Source organism: Callorhinus ursinus, unplaced genomic scaffold (genome assembly GCF_003265705.2).
Source record: "Callorhinus ursinus isolate GAN/ISIS: 27379988/994484 unplaced genomic scaffold, GSC_fseal_2.0 scaffold4, whole genome shotgun sequence".
Taxonomy (NCBI): domain Eukaryota; kingdom Metazoa; phylum Chordata; class Mammalia; order Carnivora; family Otariidae; genus Callorhinus; species Callorhinus ursinus.
In genome coordinates, this window is record NW_027397066.1 from 15,297,410 (window position 1) to 15,308,991 (window position 11,582).

Sequence of the window (11,582 nt, forward strand, 5' to 3'; positions counted from 1 at the left end):
TAGAATAATAATAAAATTGGGAGGGAGGCAAACCATAAAAGACCCTGAACCCTAGGAAACAAGGGTTGCTGGAGCAGAGGTGGGTAGGGGGGTTGGGATAATTGGGTAATGGGCATTAAGAAGAGCACTTGCTGTAATGAGCACTGGGTGTTATAGGCAGCTGATGAATCACTAAATTCTACCTCTGAAGCTAATAAAAAATAAAAATTCCTTGTTCAAGAAAAAAAAACTTATTAAATTAGATCTCAATTAAGCAGAGGTCTCAATTAGATTGTGTCTCACAAAATATTTTTCAATAAGAAAAAGAAGAATGACAAGTGTTCAACCCTCTTTCAGGCAATCAGTTGGGCTAGAGCACAGCTGAACCTCAATCTCTCACCTGTTAGGTAAGGTTTGGCAAGAATGACTCTGAGGTCTAATAACTAGAAGAAAACAAACTCCATTACTCTGATTTACTGTTTCTATTAAAGAGCTTCCATGACAGGAACTATTTGAAGTGAAATATGGAGGTTTTGACCTCCTCTTTTATCAGAGTTATTTTGGGGTGGGGATGGTAATCAAAGGTTTGTGGTCTGTGATACTGTGTGGTTAAAACAAGCAACAGGAGGTACATTTAAAAATATTGATCCTGCTGCATACTGTCAGGGTTGGGATCCTGATTTTTATGAACTGTGTGACCGCTGGCAAGTGTAATTGTCATATCTTGCTGTGTAACAAGCGATCCCAAATTTGGAAGCTTAAAAATAACAATATTTACCACACAGTTTATAAAGGTCAGCAATACAGGAGAGGCTTAGCTAGCTAGATTTGGTTTAGGATCTCTAATGATTTGGAGTCATCGGAACACGCCCAAGAATCCAAGTTGACTTCTGTGGCTATTGGTAGGAGGTTTTAATTCCTTACTATATAGGTCACTTCATAGAGCTGCTCACAGGTATGGTAATTAGCTTTCCCTAGAACAAGTGATCAGAGAGATAGAGACAGACAGAAAGAGACCAAGGCACAGTGTTTTTATAATTTAGTCTTAAGAGGGGCAACCCATCACAACTATTCATTAGAAATGAATCACTAATAGCAGAAAGAGAAATTAAGAAAATGATCCCATTTAAATTGCACCAAAGATAATATCATACCTAGGAATAAACTTAACCAAACAGGTGAAAGACCTATACTCTGAAAACTATAAAACATTGATGAAAGAAATTGAAGATGACATAAAGAAATGGAAAGATGTTCCATGCTCATGTATTAGAACAAATATTGTTAAAATGTCTCTACTACTCAAAGCAATATACACATTTAATGCAATCCCTATCAATATATCAACACCATGGGGCGCCTGGGTGGCTCTGTTGGTTAAGCGTCTGTCTTTGGCTGGGGTCATGATCCCAGCAGCCTGGGATTGAGCCCCACATCTGGCTCCTTGCTCAGTGGGGAGCCTGCTTCTCCCTCTCCCTCTGTCTGCCGCTCACCTTGCTTGTACATTCTCCTTGAGAAAAAAAAAAATCAAAAGCATTTTTCACAGAATTAGAACAAACAATTAGCAATAATCGCACCTCGGATAAACCTCATTGGCTACGATACTGCCACTGCGCAAAGCTAGAGAATTAGAACAAACAATCCTAAAATTTGTATGGAACCACAAAAGACATCAAATAACCAGAACAATCTTTAAAAAGAGAAACAAAACTGGAGGTATCACAATTCCAGACTTCCAAGTTATATTACAAAGGTATAGTAATCAAAATGGTGTAGTACTGGCATAAAATAGACACATAGATCAATGGAACAGAATAGAAAATCCAGAAATAAACACACAATTATATGATCAATTAATCTTCAACAGCAAGAAAGAATATCCAATGGGGAAAAGATAGTCTCTTCAACAAATGGTGTTGGGAAAACTGGACAGCTACATGCAAAAGAATAAAAATGGACTACTTTCTTACACCCTAGATAAAAATAAACTCAAAATGGATTAAAGACCTAAATGTGAGACCTGAAGCCCTAAAAATCCTAGAAGAGAGCACAGGCAGTAGTTTCTCTGACATTGGCTTTAGCAACATTTTTCTAGATAATGTCTCCTGAGGCAGGGAATATAAAAACAAAAATAAACAATTAGGACTTCATAAAAATAAGAAGCTCCTTCACAGTGGACAAAACTAAAAGACAACCTACTGAATGGGAGAAGATATTTGCAAATGACATGCCTGCTAAAGGGTTAGCCTTCCAAATATTTAAAGAACTTCTACAACTCAACACTCCCCCACAAATAATCTAATTAAAAATGGACAGAAGACATGAACAGATATTTCCTCAAAGAAGATATCCAGATGGCCAACAGATGTATAAAAAGATGTTCAACATCACTTACCTTTAGGGAAATGCAAATCAAAACTACAATGAGATATCACCTCACACCTGTCAGAATGGCTAAAATCAACAACACAAGCAGCAACAGGTGTTGGTGAGGATGTGGAGAAAAAGGAACCCGCATGCACTGTTGGTGGGAATGTAACCTGGTGCAGGCACTGTGGAAAACAGTATGGAGGGTCTTCAAAAAGTTAAAAATAGAACTACCCTCTTATCCAGCAATCATGCTGCTGGGTATTTACCCAAAGAATTAAAAAAAAAAAAAAACACTAATTCAAAGGGATACATGCACCTCTATGTTTACAGCAGCATTATTTATAATAGACAAATTATGGAAGCAGCCTAACTGTCTGTCCATTGATAGATGAATGGATAAAGATGTGATATATATTCACAACGGAATATTATTCAGCCATAGGAAAGAATGAAATATTGCATTTATAATGACATGGATGGAGTTAGAGAGTATAATGCTAAGTGAAATAAGTCAGTCAGAGAAAGACAAATACCACATGATTTCACTCATGTGTGGGATTTAAGAAACAACACAAAGGAGCAAAGGAAAGGAAAAGGAGAGAGAGAGAGAGAGAGAGGCAAACCAAGAAACAGACTCTTGATAAGAGAACAAACTGATGGTCACCAGAGGAGAGGTTGGTGTGGAGGGGAAATGGGTGAAATAGGTGATAGGGATTAAAGAGTACACTTACCATGATGAGCACTGAGTAATGTATAGAATTGTTGAGTCATTATATTGTACACCTAAAACTAGTATAACACCGCATGTTAGCTATACTGGAACTAAAATAAAAACTTAATAAAAAAAAAAAGAAATGAATCACTAAGTCCAGACCAAACTCAAGGGGACAGGGATTAACCTTCACTTTTTGGGATAGGAGTATCAAAGAATCTATGGACATACTTTTAAACTGTCACAGAAAGTTACCTAATTTCTTAGTGTGAGTTTCCCCTTCTGTAAAATAGATACACCAATAATATAGACCACACAGGTTTTGTGTTAGCCAGAGAACAGAACCAATAGGATGTGTGCGTGTATGTGTGTGTGTGTCTGTGACTGTCTGTAAGTAGAAAGAAAGAGGGAGAGATTTATTTATTATAAGTAATTGACTCACACAATTATGGAGGCTAATAAGTCACAGGACTTATAGACGGCAAGCTGGAAACTCACGAGAGCCAATGTGTACTCCAGTCTGAATTTGAGGGCCTAAGAGAGTCACTGATATAAGTTCTAGTAGGAAAGCCATCAGGCTCAAGACCTAAGAAGAGCCGATATTTCAGTCTGAGTCTGAAGGCAAGAAAAGACCAATGACCCAACTCAAACACTGAAATCCATCTTTTTGTTCATTCACGTCTTCAACTAACTGGATGAGAACCCCCCCTAACCCCCCCACCACCACTAGAGAGGCAAACTGCTTTACTCAGTGTGCCAGTTCAAACGTTAATCTCATCCAGGCACATCCTGACAAACACACCTAGAATAATGTTTGACCAAATGTCTGGGCACTTTGTGGCCCATTCTAGTTGACACAAAACTTACCATCCCAGGATTGTGACATAAATTTAGTTCATTGATAGTTGAAGAATGCTTAGAATAATGCATAATGAGCATTTGTTACTCTCATTTTCAGATGAGACTAATTTCTGCAGAAGTACAGTGACTTAGTGTTTAGCAAAACACATAAACTATTAAATCTTCATTTTTCTTTCTATTACTGTTCTTCTTTTCCATTACTTTAGAGGCAATCAGGAAACTCTAATTCCCTTGCCCTATAATAGAGCAAAGTAGCATCTGCATTCATTGATGGTGATATAAGATGTTGACTATATTTATACTTTTCTGAATTAATCATTACCTTTTCCAGGTGATTTCCTTGGAAATAAAAGGGAGTTCATTAAAATGTACTGATAGGGGAAGCTGGGTGGCTCAGTTGATTAAGCGTCTGCCTTTGGCTCAGGTCATGATCTCAGGGTCCTGGGATGGAGCCCCACTGGGCTCCCTGCTTGGTGGGGAGCCTGTTTCTCCCTCTCCCTCTGCCTGCAGCTCCCCCTGCTTGTGCTCTCTCTCTCTCTGTGCATGTCAAATAAATAAATAAAATCTTAAACAAATGTATTCATAAATTGCCAATATATGAGCCTAACATCCAAGGAGGGAAACGTATTAGGTCAGGTTCACCACGGTGTGGGACAGCTTCATTGGGTTGTGCTCTCCTTTATAAAAGCACTGAGAATTTCAGAGAGGGAAAGCAGTATTATGATATAAGGATATAAAGAAAGAGGGAACTGGACACAGCAAGCCTTCAACTTTCCCCAAATTAATTCTATCAGAGCGTGTGGAGAAATGAGAAAGCACTGTAAACCAAAGGAACACTTGAAGCTCAGCTCCTGCGTTCTTACCGTTGGTGTGTAGGCTTCCTCTCAGTAAGGTTTGTGTGGGACCCATTAGCTGAACATGAAGAATCCACCCCAGCAGCTTCCCACTGCACAGCTGTATCTGAATGCCTTGGTTCTGGTCTCTGAAGAAGACATAACCTAGGGAATATTCCTTCAAATACATAAAACCTCCACAAATCCCAAAGTGCAGGTCCCTCTCACTTTTGGCAGGCAGCAAGATGTTTCAGCTTTTAAGCTAGAATTGCCTCTTCAAGGTCACCAGGTTATTATGGAATTGCAGTAAAACAAAGACAGACTTCCCGTGGAGAGTTTTCAATAAAGCCTTCTTTGCACACGAGGAAAATGCATCAACATATTAGCCCCCATTGTCTTCTCAGGCTCTTAGTCGAAGGCAAAAGGACAATAAAAAATAGAGGGGTAGAAAGGAAACAGATCTTTGAGTAGAAAATGGATAAAGTTATGCTCCAGGTCTTGAGAGCAATGTCAGGATATGCTTTTTAATTTTTTAAAAATGTATCATGTCATTTGAATAAGGCAAGGCCATGTGGAAAACAGAAAGCTATGAACAAATTTGTTGATCAATAAAAGATGAAACAATATGAAGTTATCATTTGCATAAATTAGACTCTGTAAGTCTCCTTCTCTTGTTTAGATCCAAATTTTTCTACACCTGAGGAGATGTGGACAATCTGCTGGCCTGGATGGCACTAACTTTGGCCGGCATGCCGGTTTAGATGGGGAAAGAGAAGACGGTCCACATTCATGGTCCTCTGCTTTGAAGGGTTATATCAGAATCATGTGGAGGGCTTGTTAAAACAAACTGTGGAATGCTACCCTCAGAGTTTCTAATTCATTAGCTCTAACTGGGGCCCAGCAATTTGCATTTCTACTAAGTTCCCAGGGGATGCTGATCCAGGACCACACTCCCAGAAGCACTTCTGTAAGGGAAGAAATAATGGTCTGGAAGTTCAAAAATGGGTTTTGTTTTGTTTTGTTTTCTAATACCAAGATATACTAGTTTGGATACTTCACACCTTGAAAATTACTTATGTATAATAAACTACACAAATCTACCATGTATGCATATGCAGTCTTTCACAATTAAAAACATTTTCCATGTACATTATCAAATTTGCTTCTCCAAATAGCTTAGTGATATGGAAAGGGCAGTAACTATTATAATGACACAGTCAATAAATGAGAAAACATGACACTCCTGTGGCATAATAGTAAACATCTTGAAGTCAGTGATCATATCTTCTTTATATTAGTATCCTTAAAACTTAGCAATGTGAACAAAGCATATACAGTTCAATAAGTCTTTCATTAGTCAGTCAAGTTTGCACATAACTCCTAAGTAATGGAACCAGAGATCAGAGTCTTATGACTCCAAGTGCGGTGTTCTTTCTAATTTTCCATAATACTGTCATATCAGAGTTTCTCTGCTCCTTATCCCCCTTCTATTTGTACAATGCATAATAGATCAACCACAGCAGTGAATAAGCCCCAAACACTAACCTACTTAAGAGTGACAACAATGGCATCTTCACCTCTTCCTTCATAGGAAGATGCCTGACACACAGTAGGTACACCACTCATGTTTTTGGGGTTGAATGGCATGTTTCTCTCCCCTACCAGCTTTACAAAACTATGACTGTATGTGTCTGCCATCACAGAATCTCTGGCAGGCCTCAAGCTTGGGGAATAAGTTTCAGGGAAACCACAAGCCGTGGAAGAGAGCCACCTGGGGTTTGGTCCATATGGTTCTGGCTTCTTCCTTGTGGGAGGGAAGCAGCCTCTTTAAACCAAAAAGCTTAGGAGGGGTGCCTGCCAATTCTGCTAACTGGCAGCTCCACTCTGCAACCCTTGAGCTTGCTCTGCTATGTTTCCAAGTCCTCAAATGTGTTCAAATCAAGGGAATGCTGCTGAATTGAAATGGATTTCCCCATCACTGCAAGGAAACAAGGAAAGCCTTAATTTTGACTTCTAAGCAGAGTCCCAGAGGGAGTATGCCTAATTAGACCAAGGATCAAACTCCTTCATGCCCTGCCAGAGAGGCCCACTGAGTTTCTATGGGCCGGTGGCCATAGAATCTGTTTTCTGCTCACAGTGGCCTGGCTTCCCAGAGAAAAAAAAAAAAAAAAAAAAAAAAACATAATGCATGTTATCTTATCCAAATAATTTATAATGTTGGAAGATGTTTCCTATATCAGTAATAGACTAAACTCTGTGTTTCTGGTATTTTCACAAAAAGTAACAGCTCTCATAAATGTTCCATTAATCATAGCTATACATTTTACTTGGCTATTTGAATAATTATATGCTAAATAAAAAGTTAGGCCTTCTTTGCAAAATATGAGCAACTTTAAAATAACTTCCACAAAATCCAAGCCATTTGTCTTTATTTACAAAACTGGCTGTAATATCCATATAAGCAACAATCTCCATATAAAACTGAAAGTTTTCTGAAAGCATTTAAAACTAAAAATCAGGTTGTACTTCTTTAAAGAACTCATAACCTTAAATAGACGTAAAATTATCTTTACAAAAACTAGATATAATTGTATAAATATTTTCCTTCCTGGGGTCTCAGTGACAAAACTGTGTATTTATAAATCAAATGAACACATTTGAGCACTCTGTATTATTAAACACCACAAAATAGAGCTGTCTGGACATCTTTATGTTCTTTTTTTTTTTAAGATTTTATTTATTTATTTGAGAGGGAGAGAATGAGAGACAGAGAGCACAAGAGGGAAGAAGGTCAGAGGGAGAAGCAGACTCCCTGCCGAGCAGGGAGCCCGATGCGGGACTCGATCCCGGGACTCCAGGATCATGACCTGAGCCGAAGGCAGACGCTTAACCAACTGAGCCACCCAGGCGCCCCAGGGACAGGTATACTTCTATTTCCTATTTTATTTATTCATTATTCATTTGAGAGAGAGAGCGAGCATGAGGGTGGGGGACAGAGGAAGAGGGAGAAGCAGACGCCTTGCTGAATCCCCCTTGTGGGGCTCCATCCCAGGACTCTGAGCTCATGATGAGCCGAAGGCAGCTGCTTAACCAACTGAGCCACCCAGGCGCCCTGGACATCTTTATGTTCTGACCAACTTTGAAAATCCCGGTTGCCCCAGGAGAAGGGCCTAAGATCCTGAGGATTAGAAAGACAAGCCTCCAAGGGCCAGATACATGGGGCCAAGAAAGGGGTAAGCAAGAGCGAAGGCAAAAAGTGAAGGTTAGAGGTGATTTGTAAAGGGCAGCTGTAGCTGATGCAACAGCAAGTTATAAGAAAAAAATTAAATTAAATAAAAAAAAAAAAAGTTTACCATGGGAATGGGAACAGAAAGAAGCCAGATGAGAGAAAGGCTATGTGTTGGGAAAGTGGATTGGACCATAGTCACGTACTCAAGAATGGCCTACTGGACAATGTGACAAGTCCCAGCTGCTGTATATTGCTTCTTTTGTGATTTCAACTCCTCTGATACAAAAAGACAGTAAATACGGGCTCTTCTTGCCTGACATCGACATGGTTTCTAGGAAACTGTCTTGTAAAAGGAGACAAATTTATGCAACAGATATTTATTAAGGATTAATATACACCAGACACTGTACTACATGCTATTTATACATTGTGTTTGCACTGCTAAAACTCATAACCCAGTTGGGGAAACAAGCATTTAATATTATTTGAATCCAAGTAATGTTTTCTGACTTATTGATTGAATGTGTGTGCGTATATGTTTTTGTACATACACAAACAAAGAAACCTGTAATTGGAATAATTTCAGCAAAACATTCTGAAATAATACCAGATTAAATATTCAGCAAGACAGATCACCACTGAAATACTTCCAAAATGATCCCAAATCACAGGTCGGTGTCTCAGATTTACTGAACTTTTGGAGCCTGGAAGTTTGTGTTTCTCTCTTGTTACTATCCCTACTTGAATCCCTTGAACCACTTAGAGTCTGTTTTATTCCATCTTATTGATTTGTAAAAATCAGATAAAAAATGTGGAACATAGAAAATGTTTATCAAATGCTCATTATTTGTATGATAAGAAAGTACTAATGTCACATCATGAGGTAACCAAACCCTTCATCCATTCTCTGAGTGAAGTCTCATCAGCTGCTTGCATGGAGTAGGGTCATGTTCAGAGGAAGGGATCCTTCTTGTTACTTCTCCATACTCTTTCACTTACCTACCTACCACAAGTCCTCCCCTGTATGACTTCTTTGCCAGGAGTGGAGTGTCTTCACTAATTTATACCCCCACCACACACACACACACACACACACACACACACACACACACACACAGCAGGAGTGATTTTTCAAAGATCTAAATTTATATACATCACCACTACTACATAAGCTTCTGCAATATCATTTCTGCCTATACAACTGTGATTTTCTGTTTATTTTCAATCCCTCAATATCTGAGGAATATTGTGCTTCATTAACAGTGAATTCTAGAGCTGGCATTCCAGTTCAAGGAGAGGACTAGAATCTCCTTGGTTTGTTGGAATAAGGATGTGGAAGGCAATGCTACTGGTGTCTGAAAAAGCACCCCAGTTGATGTTCTTCTGCAGAGGCAAGCACAGCAATCCCCCTCCCCAGCCTCACTGAAGCTCACTGAGTTCCTTGGCACGATCTGCTAGCCTTAACACTCAGGCTAATTAGTGCGTGTCCCTGAGTACAGTGTCCTTTTTAGTAAAATCAAGCTAACAGTACCTGTTTTGCAGGGTCATTCATTTTAAGTACTTACAAAATGAGGTATGGGTGGTGCCTGGCACAGTGCCTGCAAGGAGTAAGCACTCAGTGCCTGAGAACTAGAGGGCCCTTTATGGTCTGGCTCTAGACTAATAATCATTTTATTTATCTCTTCCTTATTCCTCTCATATACCATATGCTCTAGTTACACTTTCCAGGATGACCTTTTGTCTCCTCATCTGGCTAAAGAATATTTCTCTGTTTTCTACTATTTTTAAACCAGTGGACTCCTATTCATCCTTCGCTGTCCAATACAAGTGTTAGTTTTTCTCCTTAGCTCTTTTGTTGGATTTACCCACCAAAGAACAGGGGAATTAATCCTGATCTATGTTTCCTGTATTTACATTGAGTTTTCTTTATTTCTTTATTAGAAATCATAATTTAGACATATAAAGAGATAGATTCATGGATGATAGAAAGGCAGATAGATAGATGATAGACAGAGAGGTAACTTAAGTCACCAGAAACTCTCTAAGATCAAGGACAGTTTCTTATTCATCTTTTTTTTCTTTTTAAATTAATAAACTTTGGTATTTTTAGAGCAGTTTTATGTTCATAGCAAAACTGAGGAAAGCACAGAACTTACACATACCCCACCTTCCCCTCCTACACATTACCTCCCCACCATCAACATTCCCTTTTAGTGTGGAACATTTGTTATAATTGATGAAACAACATAATTATCCATGCAAGTCCAATGTTTATGTTAGGGTTCATTCTCCGTGTCATACATTCTCCGGGTCTTTACAAATATATTATGACATGTATCTACAATTACACTGTCATATAGAATAGTTTCACTGTCTAAAAATCCCCCCTACTCCACCCATGCATCCTTCCTTCCTCATCCTTGACCTCTAACAACCTTTAATCTTTTCACGGTCTCCATTATTTTTCCTTTTCCCCAATGTCATACAGTTGGAATGATATAGTGTATACCTCTACAGATTGACTTCTTTCACCTAGCAATATGCATTTAAGTTTCCACTGCATGGAAACTTAATAGCTCACTTCTCTTTATTGTTGAATAATATTCCATTGTTGGATATACCACAGTTTGTTTATCCATTAATCTATGGAAAGATATCTTGGCTACTTCCAAGTTTGAGCAATCATGAATCATATTTATGTGGGTCTAGTTTTCAGTTATCTTTTATGTTTCATTGGTCTATATGTCTATGCATGTCTATCTTTCACCAATACCACACTATCTTGATTATTCTAGTTTTATAGTAAGACTTAAAGTTTGGGGTCTTTTGCCTTTCTGTATAAACTTTAGAATTTATTTGTCAATATCTACGAAATAACTGGCTAGGATTTTGATGGGGATTATCCTGAATCTATAAATCAAGTTTATCTTTATACTACCTGAAACCAGCATAGTCCTTGGCATATTTGGGGGGCCCCATGTATTTTTATGGATTCTAGATATCCACTGAGACAAATTAAAATGGATAATTTTCTACCTCCCCTAAATCTTAAGAAAATATGTCTTCAGTGGTTGCTGTTGCAAAATAATCATCCCCTCTTCCCTATATGGTTGGAGGGAGGAGGGAAGGGGGGGACCATGAAGAAGGATTATGTCATATGCTCCACAAGGACAAGGAAACTTCTTTGCTGATAGTCATACCCTAACACCTGGAGCACTTCCTGCTCTATCATAGAACAAAAAAGTAGATATTTTTGAATGTTGAATGAACATGTTTTTTGGCCAGAGACCAACATGCTGAAACAATTTCAGTTCCCCAATACACCGTGATTTCTCTGCTCTAAGTCCTTGGCCTGAGCTATTTCCTCTACCTGGGACTTTCTCCTTTCCCCACTTTTCACCTAACTAAATTCTACTCAACCTTCAAGTACCTGCTGCTACATTGTGTCTTCCTGGTCTATATCTTCCATGTGCTTTGTTCCCTATTCTCTTTCCAAGGATAAGCACACTTTGACACGCATTAGGTACTCAACACATAATTACTGTTTAAAATAATATATTTCACCCTGTTCAAGGATTCACTCAAAATCATAAAATAC

General features: G+C 38.6%; 1 pseudogene; it reads right to left on the bottom strand.

Annotated features, from left to right (window-relative positions):
• Nucleotides 1-1,485: 1,485 nt before the first annotated feature.
• Nucleotides 1,486-1,601, bottom strand: LOC112836183 (U4 spliceosomal RNA; annotated as a pseudogene).
• Nucleotides 1,602-11,582: the final 9,981 nt, after the last annotated feature.